This window comes from Alligator sinensis, unplaced genomic scaffold (genome assembly GCF_000455745.1).
Source record: "Alligator sinensis unplaced genomic scaffold, ASM45574v1 scaffold29_2, whole genome shotgun sequence".
NCBI classification, from domain to species: domain Eukaryota; kingdom Metazoa; phylum Chordata; order Crocodylia; family Alligatoridae; genus Alligator; species Alligator sinensis.
Genome location: NW_005842194.1, coordinates 1,903,004 through 1,916,504, shown reverse-complemented (window position 1 = coordinate 1,916,504; position 13,501 = coordinate 1,903,004). Strand labels below are relative to the sequence as shown.

Here is a 13,501-nt window from a genome sequence, read left to right as displayed (position 1 = left end):
ATGCTTATGTTTACATATTACATGGGCTGCATGCCGTACCGCTGGCGTCACTCCCTCTTGCAGGACCCCCCCCTCCCCGCTGCATTATACCACCTGCATCTCCCACCCCCATACCATACCATGCTTTCCTGAGTTCTCATGAGCCAGGGCAGGGGCAGGTGGTGGAACTGGGAGGAGGTAGAGGGAGTCTGATGACTCCAATAACAGGAGCAGGAACATGATGGGGAGAGGTTCCCAGGCTGATATCCCACAAGTTAACCTCTTGGGGACTGCATGTGGCCCATGGGGTTCTCAGTTGGACATCCCTGCTGTAAGCCAATTATTTGTTGTGAATATATGGACTGACTTGAACATTTTTTTTATTCTTATCTCTGCATCACTGAATAAGCTGGTCATTCATGGATAGCCCAAGATACAATAATTGCTGGATTTAAACACCTAAGCAACTATGTTAATGAACCTCAAATACTATATTGTTCCAATTATAATTCAACCTTGCATGTGTGATGACACCATATTTTCTGGATCTGTTTTACAAAGCAGCTTGTTCCCTGAATGTAAGTTGATAATTACAGATAAAGTCTTTGAATGGTTATGGCCCTTATAAAAGCTCACAGGAGAATCAAATAAACATAGGAAGACCCAAAGAGTTAAATACATTAAAGATGCTAAAAAAAAGCCCTGGAAAAATTTCTGACTTGGTATTTTTATTGCAGACACAGAAATATCTCAAATACAAAAGTCAGGACTGTTGGGACCATAATTATAGGTTGACTGCATATAAAGTGTAATTTTTATGATTCTTTTGAAGGAAATAAAAAAGGTAGATTTAGAACAATACAGTATAGTTCTTGATTTAAAAGTTCAAATTTCAAAAGCTTCTAGCCAAATAATTGTGATGATTCAGTAGATGGCGCTCTACCTTAGGGTCATAGAATTTTCTGTTCCCGGAGCTCAGTTGTTTCTGTCTCCAGTAGGTGGAGTATCAGTACACTTATCAGCTAATGAGAAAGGCTTGAATAAAGTATAAAATGGAATAAGCCACAGGGTTTTTATCACATAAATCTGTGCTTTATCTCCTTATACAACAGAATAAGATATATCAAGAATTTGCAGATTCTTGGTTTCACTTGCAATGAGTCAACCCATAAAGTGCCATAACATGGATGACTTTCAGGACCTCTAAACCTGCTCACAGTTAGACTTCACAGAAAGTAAGTCTCTATAGTAAATTGCTCTCCCTCCTTAGGCAGATAGAAAGTTTGGAGATATAAAAGGGAAACATCCATACATAATTTGTTCTGTGAAGAAAATAGAGAACCCTGTCCTGTGAAGAACTACTACTAACGTTTCTCCCCATCCACAAAATAAAATCACTGTTAGAATGGTTCCATGCTTTACTGAAGATAACAGCACCCTTTCATCTGAATCCTGATACAGGATTGCTTCTCTTCTTCCCCAAACTCAGCAATAACACAGAAATGAGATTTCCGAGTCTGAATTGTGTAAGGATGCCACGAATCTCTTGAATGAACTACTTAGGAGAACCGATTCTAGAACTAACTGCCACATCCAGATCCATTCTTTCTAATTACGTAAAGCTTCTAATCAAAGGAATTTGTATTCAGTTACACAAAGTTTTCTCAGTGTTTTCAAAGTCCTGATGTGAGACAAGTAGCTGTGTCGTGGGTGTCATGCAAATCAACCATCTAGAATACTACTTCAAGTATGTGTCAGTGTGGGACCCAGTGTAGTGCATTCAACCCTATGCATGTGAGACTGGAATCTTTTGAGGAGCAGTGTATCTCATGGCCATGTATGTGCCCTGTTCCTCTTTCTCCTTCCATCGGGGCATAAAAGCCAGGTACATTATATTTTTACCAGTATGTGTGATCAGAAACCAGCCTATTCTTAGAACACAAGTTCAGCACAAAACTGGTTTATAACAGAACAGAAGTTCAGCACACACAAACTGATTTAAAAATGGCCCCCATTTGCCCTGCCCCCACCACCACCAAAGGGCAAATGTATGTTCTGTTCACTTCTGATCTAAACTGTACCACTTACAGAAAATCACATGACTGAGATCAATTCCACCTCAGGCTTTTTGAATGTCTGTACCTAGCCAAAGAGCTGAGACCATTCCTCAGTTCCCTTGTAACATCTGTGAAGTAAAATGGAAACTTGATAGTGTTGGACCTTCTGTTTGTTCTCAACTTTTTCACCTTAGTATTTTTCAATTTCTTTGGAGAAGAAATTCTTCATTTAATGATTTAAAAAATGGACATTAAAAAAGAATACAGTAATCACCTATAAAGCCTCCTATACAGTGAGGGGAGGCACCTCTGGCAGAGTCTAAACTAAAGGGTTTAAACCTTATTGCCTAGGCAGTTGGCAGTTAACTCTTCTGCCTTGCGAAAGGATGCATCTCTGACGTCCTTAATCTGTTGAGTCTCCCTTCCTGTACCCAAAAATCAAGAAAGACAAAGCCAAAATTATATTTACTTGAGCATTCATTTAAAGTCATGTTTGAATCTGAAGAGGTGAGAACCAGAACTGAGGAAGCTATCCATGGCAAGTTATTCAGCACCTATGCTGTGTATTAACAGGGAGAAGAGGACATAGAAACATTATCAAAGCCACTGACACCAGGTTGCCTGCTGTTAATCAGCTTGGCACTGGACTATTAGCATTAGACTTGGTACTGATAACATAGGCAGCAACTCCAAGGTACACAGCCTGTAAGAAGAGAAATCTTCCAAGCCCCAATAGATTTCAAGGGTTGGGGACACGGCGCCAATTGGGAAGAAGCTTCAAAAGAATGCAGCAATGTTACCAACTTTTATGACAAGTCCTGTACTGGTCCTGATCAACCAGCCCTCCCTCTCTGATACTGAAATATATAACAATAAAAGAACCGTTCTCCCTTCTCATTTTGGACCTAGGATAGATATCAGCAAAGGCATCCATGGCACCAGCAGTGCCAGGCCGTCAAGCAACAGGTCTAGGACCAGCAGTTCCAGAGATACATTTCTCATCACTGTTCTCTAGTCAGGCCTTCTGTCCTACATCAAGTAGCAGCTCTCCTCAGTCTGGCCAGGAAAGGACCCCTGAGGAAGTTCCAAAGTGCAACAGGGCACTGTTTGTCAATTATTCTTATAATGATTCTATATCTGGGAAGTCAAAGGCATCTAGATTTGCACAGACAATGAAAGAGGAGATGAGAAATTTTCTTGTAATTTTCATTTTTCCAAGTATAGTGTGCTCATCCAAGTTCCCAACCTTCAAGATTACTGATATGGTTTATTACATTTCAGACTTGGTGATATTACATGTTTAGTTCCCAGTTCTTCAAGTGAGAGTTTTGAGGTCTCAGAGCTCTAATATATTTTTAGTAAATATTATATGACTTGCTTATGAAGATGCATCTCAGCTTCAGACACCTGTGAGACCTCTGTAAGCAAGGACTGACATCATCAACAGATTAAAATATAACATGTACACTCTCTGCCACAAAGGAACAGTATCAAGTATGTGAACTAATGTAGAAAAACAGGAAGAAAGAAAATATGCAAAGAAAACTCTGAGGTTTTTTGTGTTTTTTTTTTGCCTAATGACGTTTGTCAAATTGTGTGGCATAACCTATATGATGAAACTAGCAATCTTCTGAAAAAAAAACTCCTGAGGCCCATTTTTCTGGTTCCCTGACCTCTACCATCACTGTCATTCTTCACCGAGTCCTCAAATTTTATTTTTTTTCATACATGCATAACAATGAGCATAATGCATGATCTTCCATTAAACCTCCACCTTCTAAATTCCCTCTCTTTGCCACTGTTTGCTGTAGTTGGGTCTAATTTGTTGATGTAACTACAGCAGGAAACCTTCCTAACACAGAGGAAGTTATACTTGCTGCTGGTCTTTCTATCCAGCTAACATAGTTACAGATTTTTCCATTATTAGGCACATAATATGGCCTGGTCTCTTGTCCAACAATGTCTTCTACTGTGCACAGTTTTTCCAGGACATGGCAGGCTAACAGGTGTGTCCATGATCAGTGTTTGACTGCAGTCACATGTGCCTTGGTCTTCAGAATAAGCCCACCTCTGCATATTATCTTTTAAGATGCTGACTCTTGTTCAAAGGCAATTTAAACATCTTCAGATTGACCAATCCTTCTCTGTGCCTGCAGGGAGAGATTCAGTGATGTCTGCATTTTGGTGCCCTCATTAAGTGTGTTGAGCTGTGCAAGCTATGCAGCCATCATTGACTTTAAGGAGTTCCCTTGAGGCAAGAAAGCTTTTCCATGATCTCAGGTGGCTAACAGCTGCATTTGGTCACATAGTATATGCTTGGTGTGTCTTTGACCTGTCATGATTATTCCACCCTTCTGGAGTCCAGTGGATAGATTCCAGCAAGCACATAAAGGTATTTTCACTAGTTGGTTTTAGACATAAAGAATAAGCTATACATATACAGTATGAAGCACCTTTACACCAGTATAGCCATGTCAATACTAAAAACTACTAATATAACTATTTCAGTAAAAAATTAACCTCCTAAATATAAAATAAATATGTTATTCTTTATATTGTAAATCATTATAGAGTAACCCCATTTTTCCCCAGGGAAAGAACAGTAACCTTTACAATTGTGTTAAGTACTCAAGTTACTTGTCAGCCAAGCAGCCAATCAAGGTAAGAAACCTAACAACGACAAGCCCCTGTGTGGTGCTATATAATTAACAAAATACTACTAATAAACATTTATAGCAACTTTAAGGATGCTTTAAGGATGGGTAGATGTGTCTGCTGTGTTGAATAATTATAGCTTAATATGCTATGCTGAAGAGATTCTTATTCAGAAGGGCACTTGTAGAATAAATTTAGTTTCCTTTTCTTCAGACTAGTAGATATCATCCTACTAGATACCAAATTGTATGTAGAATTATAGTCATCCAGGAACAACAGGATTTATAAAACTGGATTTTTTAATGTAAAAAAAAAACAAACCCTAATAAGATTTTTTCAAAATATAAGACAAATGTCTTTCATGATGCCTTTATAAAGTATAAAAAAGCAAAATAGGAAACAAACCTTTTTTTTTCCACTGCATCTTTAAGGATGCATGTACATGGGCATTTCATATGAAAAACGAATTTGGATTCTGAAGCTTTTGTTCCAGTTCAGGGTATCTTAAAAGACCTGTTTATTCTGTTTCTTAGTCTAAACTCCTTCCAGTATTCTTACAGGCAAGAACAAACCAAGGCCAGAAGTTTCATGCCTCTGGCAATTTTAGATACAGGATTGTCTGTCAAAAAGTTTGATGGCATTTGTAACTTGTGGTTAGCAATACTTAAATATTATCCAATTGCTTTTTCTTTCTGCTCCTTTATATATTTCTGAAAAAAGCGATAAGAAATACATTAGGATGTGAGCAAGGAGTAAACTAAATATGCTCAGCTAATTTAACACTTCCTTGTAAACAAAAAGCAACAAATGCCAAATGCAAAAGGGCAATATAGTAGAGGGAAAATGGTTGTTTCCAACCACTGAAAAGGACTAAGCAGTAAAAATTATTTGACAACATCCCTTTGAATAAATCAAATTGCTATATTCTCCTCTTTTCAGATATTTTTTACTATCCTCATCATATAGTATCTGAATGCCTTCAGGAACTGCATTAGACAATGTGAGTATAATTACTGCTTGTATTGCTGTAGTACCCAAATGCATCATTCATGGACTAAGGCCACATTGTGTTAGACTCTCTAGAAATAAAGACTAGTGGTATTAATATTTTAATTATTGTGTACATATTCACTTGGTAATCTTAAAGTGTGCGTATTCTACTTCTGCAGTGCTGGCTAATCTTTCCTACTGCCAAACCCAAAAATGAGGCTGTAAAATTTCTAAGGACATCACCAAGTGCCACTGCCAAGAGTGTTAGTGGCTGTCAGACTACCGCTAGGGTAATGTCCCAGCCTCATTTCCAGCTTTGGTACACATGGAACAGAAGTGGATGGGTAAGACAGGTTTCTTGGCCACACAATCAATACTGCCCTGGAAGCAGCATAGACATAATCTGACTATACCCAGTGGCATAAATCCACATCTGCTGTAAATAGCATGAAGGTAAGCTAATTAGGGCTGTCACTCAGCAATCCTACTCAGCTCACCTTAAACACTGCATAGACATAGCTATGTTGTAGTGCTCTTAGTTTATGAAGGGACTCAGATGGAGCACCTCAGTATGCATGAGGGCATCACTAATTAGGCTTGGGAAGCTTACCATGTAAATATGGTGGAAGTAACTTTATTCTGGAATAAATACTCTGAAAGTAATTCTATGTGGCAGTGTGAATGGTTAGCCAGTCTCACAGAAGCAATAAATGAACATCCTAAGATTAACAAGTAAATATAACCGCGGTTAGTTAAAATGTAAGGAATTCTCCTTAGGCCAGCGTGTTAGATAACTGAGGGTAAAAATGTCACCAGCTGTTCTACACCATTTGTACTGGTGCACGTGTGAGATAATGTCACAAAAACCTCAAGGAAAACAGTCATGGGCATCATAACCACACAAAAACTGTCTCTCTGGTGTTGCCAAGTCGGATAAAAATAACATCAAAATTACAGTAAGTTTAAAGCTGCTTCCTCTATGCAAACTTTAAACATATCTACAAAATCACCTCATACCACTTTCTTCTTCTGTCAACCCCCAGCTTCCCCCTTCTGACTCTACTTTTCTCTCTCAGTCACAGTCAGTTAATTTACCCTCCTCTTTCAGTCCATGAGTCCTTCTCCCACGCTATAGTTTTAATTCTCGTATCTACCACATCCTCCATAAGCTCATACTTCAGACACAACGTGAGTTGAGGTTCTTGCTTAGTTAGAAGCTGCAGCTATTTCTACCTTTCTCACTCCTGTCACAGTCCAGTGACTCCTGCTCTGAGCCCCCCTGAGAGAGCCACTAGAGAGAGCCAGCCCTGACTAGAGGGCAGGAAGGAAGCCTGACTGATTGACAAGAGAAGGGATTTGAACCAACAAGTAAATCAATTTGAGCCCCATTCGCTGGGAGATGGTCAAACACCCATGGCTGAGCAGCTGATGGTTTGAGAACAGAACATAAAAGTGGGAAGCACTGATGACTAGGAAATGGTATTTAGAGTACAGCTGTATAAACAAAGTCAGTGCTGAGAAGTTACTCTGAGCAGGAGGAGATAGCCTGAGAAAAAAAAACACAGGTCTTATCAGAGATGCCTGCTTTTTTCTGCAGGCACATGCTTTTGAAGTTCTTTTTAGGACTGAAAGGTTTTCCAGAAAAACTGTGTGTGGTTTGTGACAGGCTGTAGAAGGGTAGTGGCTTTGCTGTCAGAGAGTCTCAAAGCTATGCTGGATTGGAAAGCAAAGCCAGCCCAGATTGTGAAGCCTGCAGCCCAGAAAGGATATGGTTAAAGCAGTGCCATTAGAGTTGTAAGGGTCTATCAAAGGAAAGAGCAGGGTCCAGCCAAAGTTTGTGAGAGTATAGAAAGTCAGGAATTCACAGCTTGAAAGGTGTGTGAAGCAGAGTCAGTGACTTGTGGCCCAGGAGGGGCCAGAAGAGACTGAAACCAGATGGGTCTAGAGGCTCAGAGTGAAGCCGAGAGAGAGGGAGAGAGAGAGAGAGATCTGATGAGAAGTCTGACAGCCCAAAAGGCTCTGAGTATCAGTGGGGCTAGAGAGCCAAGGGTCTGCAGACCAGAAGAGACAAGTGTTAGCAGGGCCAGATGCCAAGGTCTCACTGGCCCAGCAGCAGGGCCAGGACCCAGAGAGGGGTCAAAGTCTGGGGGACACAGCTGGAGACCCAGGGGATCCAGGAGCTCATAACCCAGAGGGGTCTGGAAGAACCCTGAAAGACCAAGTGGTCTGGTAATCCAGGGGTGGAGTCAAAAGGGGATGATTTAGTCAGCGACCTGAGAATTGAGGGGAAGCTAGGAGACAGTGACCATGAGTTGATCGCTTTCTCTATTCACCGCAAAGGTGGCAAGTCAGTGAGCAATACAGAAGTCCTTGACTTTGGAAAGACCGACTTCCACAAGCTTAGGAGGCTAGTTGTTCAAGCCTTGAGAAACCACAATCTGGCAGGGAGGAATGTCCATGATGAATGGTCGCTCCTCAAGAATGCAATCCTTGAAGCACAAGGGAAGTCCATTGCAACCCACAGAAAAAGTAGCACAAGGGCTGGATGACCCCCTTGGCTCAATAGGGAAGCTTATAAAGGATGGAAGATGGGAAACATCACTAAGGAGGAATACTCATGCTGGCCTGGACCTGTAGGGAGCAAACTAGGAAAGCCAAGGCTGAAATGAAGCTCAAACTGGCCACTCAAATTAAAGACAACCAAAAGTCCTCCTTCAAATATGTGGGAAGTTGGAAAAAGAACAAGGGTAACATTGGACCCTTACTAAATCAGGTGGGGCAGCTGCTAACTGACACTCAGGAAAAAGCCAATCTTCTTAATGACTACTTTGTGTCGGTCTTCCATCAGCCCAGTGGGATCACCCTGCCTGACAAAAGGCAAGATCACCAGGGGAAGGATGAACCTGCACCCACCATTACCACTGATCTTGTAAAGGAACATCTTAAGAGGCTGGACATCCACAAATCAGCTGGCCCAGATGGAATGTACCCAAGAGTGCTAAAGAAACTAGGTAACATTATAGCACAGCCCATGGCGAGGATTTTCGAGAACTCATGGCGCTTGGGCGAGGTGCCTGACAATTGGAAGAGGGCCAATGTGATGCCTATCTTCAAGACAGTGAGAAGGGAAGATCCAGGGAACTACAGGCCAATTAGCTTGACCTCAGTCCCTGGAAAGATCCTGGAAAAAATCATTAAGGAAACCATTAGCAACAGCCTAACAGAAGGTAATATTCTGAGAGATAGCCAACATGGCTTTATGGCAGGTAGATTTTGTCTGACCAACCTGATCTCCTTCTATGACCAGGTGACGCATCACCTGGACAAGGAGAAGAGATGGATATCATATTCTTGGACTTCAAGAAAGCCTTTGACCTGGTGTCCCATGATGTCCTTATGGAAAAATTAGGGAATTGCGACCTAGACAATTTCACGGTCCGATGCCTGGGGAACTGGCTCCGTGAACGGACCCAGAGAGTGACAGTTGATGGAGCCAAATCAACTTGGTGCACTATAACCAGTGGTGTCCCTCAGGGCTCCGTTCTTGGAACTGTACTCTTCAATGTATTTATAAATTATCTGGACTTGGGTGTTACAAGCAGACTGGCTAAATTTGCTGATAACACTAAACTATAGAGAAGTGCAGCCAGCCCAGAAGATAGACTGGCAATCCAGGCCAACCTTGACAGGCTTACAAGGTGGCCGGATCAAAACCTCATGGCATTCAATGCCAAGAAATGCAAGGTGCTCTACCTTGGGAGGAAGAACCCACACTACACATATAGCCTTGGCAGTGCATCTGAAAGAGACTTGGGGATCATGATTGACCATAAGATGAACATGAGCCACCAATTTGTTGCTGCAGCCAGAAAAGCAAACAAAACTCTGGCCTGCATCTTCTGATGCATCTGAAACAAGACCCAGGAAGTCATTTTCCCACTTTACTCGGCCCTGGTGAGACCACAGCTGGAATACTGTGTCCAGTTCTGGGCTCCGCAGTTCAGAAAGGATGTGGAGAAGCTCGAGAGAGTCCAGAGGAGAGCCATGCAAATAATTAGAGGACAAGAGGGCAGGCTTCATGAGGAGAGGCTGAGAGGCATGGGACTCTTCAGCCTGATGAAGCATAGGCTCAGAGGTGACGTGGTGGAGCCTATAAGTATATAAAGGGTGTACACCAGGAACTGGGAGAATGACTGTTCATCAGAGCACCCCATGGGAAGACTAGGTCCAATGGTCATGAGCTCTTGGAAGACCGTTTTAGGCTGGACATAAGGAAAAACTTCTTTACTGTCCAAGTCCCCAGGGCCTGGAATAAACTCCCCCCAGAGGTAGTGCAAGCAGCTACTCTGGATTCCTTTAAGAAACACTTGGATGCCTATCTTGCTGGGATCATTTGACCTCTGCTGACTGCCTGCCCTTTGGGCAGGGGGCTGGACCTGATGATCTTGTGAGGTCCCTTCCTGCCCTAATGTCTATAAAATCTATGAAATTCTGCACCGCACTGTTGTAATGAGGAAATGACTGGAATCCAGGTCCTTTCATAGCATATGAGTATGAAGGAGCACAAAACAGTCTTATAGGAAAGTTTGTGTGATTTACAAGTATATTCCGTAGCTCACTTTGTAGTCATCTGAGTTAGTCCTGATGTTTCCAGTCTCCTTTCCACCCTGAAAAATGTCTGCAAGCCATGTTTTAATGGAAAGATATAGCACATATGGTTCTTCCAATTCAGCATGATAATGCAACGATATAAAGAGCTGAATGAGGAAGAAGAGAAATAACATTAAAATCCTGTAAATGCTTAAAATATTTTGAAAGTGGCATTGAAGAACAATTGCTCCAAGTAAAAAAGTCCTTTTCTTAAAAGCATTGCAAGGGTTTCTCTTTCCTCAAATGGCTTAAATCACTGAGAAGATGGAGGAGTTTTACACTTGAGCTTTGGGCTTGTGCACGCTACAGTGATACAGTTAAAGAAGTACAACTCTGTTAGCATGGATTCAGTCATACTGTTAGAAAATGCTTTATACTTGACTCTGTTTACACTTAAAGTTCTTTACTGCTATGGGAATATGGATAAATAATACCAGTAAAACATTATTATTATGGATGCAGCTATCCCAGCAGAGCTGCATTTTGTACTGATATATTAAAAGCTACTACCCCTGTGACCAAGACATACTACACTCAACAAGAGCAGTTTTGAGGGTGAAGTGTGTCTACTACGTTTGCCAACATAGTTATGCTGGTTCAGCATCACCCTTTTTTATCCTTCTGATCAGCAAATTGTGTTAACAGAAATCTAATACATAGACTTGGCCCTAGTATACCTTTTTGCACATACTCCAGTAGAAGATAAATGCTTTGCAGGTATAGTATATTGGTTTTCCTATGCTGGTTTTCCTATATCCTCCCAAGGATTGCAACCTTGACATGGTGGAGAGGTTTGTGTGCTACCAGTGACGTCAAGAGATGCCAACTGGAGTTTCTCATCATCACAAACTCCCTATTCTGTCAAAGCAACAAATGGAAATCATGGATGCACCCCTGCTCAAAACACTGGCACCTAACTAAGTCACAGTGTGTGTCCAGAATTGTCAGAGCTATAACCAGTGCAGATGACTGCTGGACGGATCATTATTTGGTATGTTCTGTTATGTCCATTTGTATCACCTCAAAACAATGTAAACAAAAGAAGCAACCAAAGAGCTTCAATATTCAGTGCTTGAAAGCCCCTGCAGTGCTAAAGTTTTAGTAAGAAACTCTCTGACCTCCCTGATGATCTTGATACCACTGATAACTGGGAGAACCTCAAGAAAAGCATCCATGAGGTGTGTGAAAAATCTCTAGCCTTCTCCACAAAGAAATATCAGAACTGGTTCAATGAGAAAGATAGAGAAATTCAAGCTCTCATTGACAGAAAAAGGAGAGCCTTCAATGACTTCATTAAAGCCAAGACCCAGAGGAACATTTCAGAGCAAAAAAACAAACTGTGGAAGGACAAAGCAAAAGAGATACAAAATTTGCCAACAGTCATGACATGTAGTTTCTTCAGAGTAACCAAAGCTATCTGAGGTCCAAAGATGGAGCAACACTCTTATAGACAGCTCCACCATCAATGTATGGTGGAAAGAATATTTTCAAGAGCTCCTAAACTATGATTCTAATGTTGAAGGCAATACCACTGAAGCCATTTCACAATACCCCATTAAGTACTACCTTGCAGATCCACCAACTAATTAAGAGGCCTTGAAAGTCATTAAGCAGACAATGACACGTATGGTCCTGATGGAATACCAGCTGAAATTTACAAGCACGGTGGAAAAAAGCTCTCTCACCAATTACATGCCATTATTCTGAAAATCTGGAAACATAAGCAGATTCCAAGTAATTTGAAAGATGCCAGAATCATAACCATATTCTAGAAAGGTGATAGATTAGATTGTGGCAATTACTGTGGTATTGCACTCCTGTCCATAGCTGGGAAGATCCTTGCTGGCATTTTTCTCAATAGACTCACTCTTCTTGCCAAGTCCCAGTGTGATTTCAGACCACTCACAGGTACAATAGATATGATCTTTGTTGCTAGATAGCTGCGGAAATGCCATGAGCAATACCAAGATCTTTACATGGCCTTCATTGACCTGCCTAAGTACTTTGATCCAATCAACAAAGAGGTCCTATGGAAGATCCTGATGAGATTTGGATGCCTGCCAAAATGTGTTACCATCATCAAACTTCTTCATGATGACACGATAGCAATTGTCCCAAGCAATGGCTCAGAAACGAATCCCTTCACTATTAGAACTGGAGGGGATTTAACAGCAGCCTTCAACTACCTGAAGAGGGGTTTGAAAGAGGATAGAGCTGGACTGTTCTTAGTGGTGGCAGGTGACAGAGCAAGGAGCAAAAATAGTCTCAAGTTGCAGCAAGGGAATTTTAAGTTAGATATTAGGAAGAATTTTCTTACTAGGAGGGTAGTAAAACACTGGAACAGGTTACCCAGAGAGGTGATGGAAGCTCCATCCTTGGAGGTTTTTAAGACCTGGCTAGATAAAGCTTTGGCTGGGATGATCTAGTTGGGGATGGTCCTGCTTTGAGCAGGGTGTTGGCCTAGACCAGTTTCTCAACCTGTGGGGTTTCTCAACCTGTGGGCAGTTTCTCAACCTCTGGGGGTACGCAAGACACAGGCAGGGGGTATGTGGGTGCAGAAAACCCCTGCAGCAAGGGGGCGCCACTGCTCCCCCTGCTGCTGCCAGGTTCACATCCAGATGCTTGCCCCAACTCCAAGCCGGCCAAAGGCTGCTGCAGGAGGAGGAGGGCGAGCACACAGATACCCGTGCACTCCCTGCCAACAAGCAGGTAAGTTTTCTTTCTTTTTTATCCTGCCTGGGCTTTGGCGGGGAGAGGCAGACTGAGACCCCCAGAGTGCGGGAGGGGCAGGGCACTGCCCCGCTCCCTCCTGCACTGTGGGGTTTGGCCCTGTGCGGGCCGTCTCCCGATCCCATCCATGTCGCCATGTGCGAGCCGGGAGCGATATGCGGACCCGTCTTTGCGCATGCCGGCTGTGGCCAGCAGCCCGGGCACGCGGGGTCAGAGGAGACCGTGCGGCGGCAAGGCACGCACGGGCTAGAATTAGTCACAGAGGCGTAGTGGTTGATTTAAAGATTGTTTACTTACACCAAAGATGGTCGCGGTGCAGGCAGGAAAACTTGCTTGAGTTACAGTTGCAGATAGAAAAGGAGAGAGGCGGACTAGAGTTCCTTCCCATGAACACTCTTCTAGCCCGTCCGGTTGGAGGCTCTAAACCGCGAGCCCGTCGC

General features: G+C 42.4%; 1 protein-coding gene across 8 annotated transcripts in view; it reads left to right on the top strand.

Annotated features, from left to right (window-relative positions):
* The first annotated feature begins 120 nt into the window (after nucleotides 1–120).
* SNX10 (sorting nexin 10) overlaps nucleotides 121–13,501 on the top strand; it is a 97,055-nt gene continuing 83,674 nt past the window's right edge. For all 8 annotated transcript variants that reach the window (XM_025207426.1, XM_025207431.1, XM_006026485.3 and 5 more), the window contains exons 1-4: nucleotides 121–557; nucleotides 1,092–1,214; nucleotides 4,629–4,697; nucleotides 5,631–5,691. The gene's annotated coding sequence lies outside the window, so the exon portion shown is untranslated. The remainder of the gene's footprint in view (nucleotides 558–1,091; nucleotides 1,215–4,628; nucleotides 4,698–5,630; nucleotides 5,692–13,501) is intronic.